The following is a 3,054-nucleotide window of genomic DNA, read 5'->3' on the forward strand; positions in this document are numbered from 1 at the left end:
CCTTCCTATTCTATTACTTCTTTCCAACAACTTGCAAATGCTTTTATTCAACAATTTCAAAACAATATAAGTCCTAAAGTTACTTTGATTGATTTAATGCATTGTAAACAAGGTGTTAAAGAAAAAGTGACTGATTTCATTGGTAGATATAAGCATTTGTATGCTCAAATTTCTTTTCCAGTACCTGACAATGATATTCAAAGAATCTTTATTTCTAATTTACAAAAAGATATTAGAGAAAAACTTCTGTTTTCTGAGTTTACTTCTTTCCAACAGTTGTGCGCAACTCTTCACAATTATCAACTGACTGTGAGTCAAATGGAACAAGCAAATCCTATGGCTCCGATTGATAAGGGTGATAGTAGTCAACAACCATTTGGGAAGTTTAAACCGAATAGAGAGTCCATTAAATTCAGTGAAAACATCATCAACAACAATGTGAATGCAGCATCAGGTGTGCCTCCTATTTCTAAGTTTTTCAAGAAAGAAAGAAAGTTTACTCCTTTGAATGAATCATTGCATAGTATTATGAATAAGTTATTGGAGCAAAATGTGCTTACTCTTCCTCCTGTAAAGCAAATAGACCCTACAAAGATTAATTCACCCTATTTTGATAACAAATCTTTTTGTCAATTTCATCGTCAACCTGGGCATGATACTGAAAAGTGTTTCGCTTTAAAGGGTAAAATTCAAGATTTGATTGATAATAATACTATCTCTGTTTCTGGTGTGAATGATAAAGGCAACACATCTGTAGCTCCTCCTAACCAATATCTTAAGATTTTTACTGATCCATTACCTTCTCATACCTCTAATGCGATTGATACTAATGATTCCTCTATCTCACCTGATGATCTTGTGTCTATGACTCCGAATGTGATTAACTTTGTAGAGCAGCAGAAAATCCCTAAAGAACCTTCCATCACCTTTGATTCCAGTGAAACTATCAGGGCACCTGATGGTCCTTTATATATAGTTGCAAAAGTCAAGAATACACCTTGTTGTGGAGTGCTTATTGATCCTTCTTGCATGGTTAATATCATTACTGAAGAATTTCTTTTTACTTTGCAGTTGAATCAAGTGATCTATGATGAAACAAATGTGGTTGTGAAATTATTTGATGCATTTTCTTCTCCTGTAATTGGTTCTATTACATTACCTATTGAGGTCCATAATAAATCCCTTGATGTGGTCTTTGCTATTATTCCATCGTCCGAACAATTTCGTGTGAAGCTAGGCTATCCTTGGCTATCTTCCATGAAAGCTATTGCTTCTCCTATTCACAAGTGTTTGAAATTCCCCCATAATGGTGAAGTTGTTACTGTCAATCATAGTCTCTTTAAACCAGCTGAAAGAACTTCTAGTATTCCTATTGATTACTTTTGGCCTAAACAATTCCAATCTCTTCCACCGCGAAGTGATCATCTTTTCAAATCTTATCAAAAGTGGAAAAAAGATATGATCCTATCTCTAAGTGAACCTAGAACACCCAAACTTGATATTCCTATCATTCTTGAGAAGGAAGTTCTTCCTTTGAAAGATAAAACTAATGTCTTTCCTCAAAGAGATTCCCAACCCATCCCTATGGATGTGACTATGTCTATGCCTAATAAACTTTCTAAAAGTAGACCTATACCTCCTCGTCATGATGGACTTGGTCTCCTTCCTAAACCAAATATTCTTCCTTTATATGGAGCAGTTCCTCCTCCTTCCTCTTATAGAGAGAAGAGACCTTCCTCTTCTCCTATTATCCAACCTAAGAGATCACAACCCAAACACCCAAGTGATAAGGATGAGAATATTCCTCCTTCTCAATCTTCTCAACTTCCTACTAAGACTAGACGAAATCGTTCTGCACGTGAACACCGACGAAAGCGTCGTCTTAGAGCTCAAACTTTGCAATCCCCAACAACACCTTCAGCTAGTATTATTCCATTTTCTCCTCAGCCGGAAATTGAGCCAAAATCTCCTAAACATAAGATGCATGATGGTCTTGATCCTGTGCGAGTTAAAGATCCTATTTTTATAAATCTTGATGATGATATAGATGAAAATGTTATTCATGATGAAAATGTTACTCCTCTTTCTTCTGATAGTGAATATGAATATGTTGATGTTGATAACCAATTATCTAACGAATTTTCTAAAGCACTTATCCTAGCTCCTAGACAAGAACAACGTAGCTTGGAACATGAACATAGCCCTTGTTTGGATCTTGTGATAGCTCCATCTACTATGTTGGATGTTCCTCCTCTAGTGTGTTTCCTGCCTTCCCGAAATATTGATCAGCAAGATCGGGGGGTAGATGACGTGCTAGACTAGTTCATTAGCATAGCAGACTCCCTCCTCCTCTCTTGATCTCTTTTGTTACTTCTTCTATGTGTTATTCTCATTCTTCTATTTGTTGTCCTTAGTGTTGTCTACTTGAGGACGATGCAAATAATTGAGATCTCTTTTGGTCTCTCTCATGTTGACTCAAAAGACACATGTGTTCCCTTCTTCTAGGTGACCTTCCTTGATTGGGGAATGAAGAACAATTATGCATACATACATATGATATACATGAATTATCATATAGCATACTGACCCCAAGGAAAGTGAAGTCACCTTGTGCTTTGTTTTTTGTGTCTATTATCCTTGGGCTTATCTCACACTTGGGGGCTAAATCCTTGTGATAACGTGCTCCTTTCCTTTTTCATTTCCTATATGTATCACTACCTTAAAGAAATCACCCCCGATGAGGCGTGTGCAATCGTTTTAACGTAGGGGGGCATACACCCCGTTCATATCTCTTCAAGATACTTGAAAATTTCTTGGCAAACTTAGCTTTGCCCTGAAAATTTTTGATATTTTTCTTGCATGACTCATAGTGAGGGAACCTTACTACTGACAGTCATGGTTCTCCCTTGTGATCTTCCCTTTCACTTTGTCAATTGAAGTCATAAGATCCTTAGTCCACTGGGGGCTTGGTGTATCTTGCCTCCTTGACGTGGTGAAAGTTTTTCAATGTTGTTCCCTTGTACTTTACCGAAAGTATGGGCATACGCTTATACT

The sequence above is a fragment of the Cryptomeria japonica genome, chromosome 5 (assembly GCF_030272615.1).
Source record: "Cryptomeria japonica chromosome 5, Sugi_1.0, whole genome shotgun sequence".
Lineage (NCBI taxonomy): Eukaryota > Viridiplantae > Streptophyta > Pinopsida > Cupressales > Cupressaceae > Cryptomeria > Cryptomeria japonica.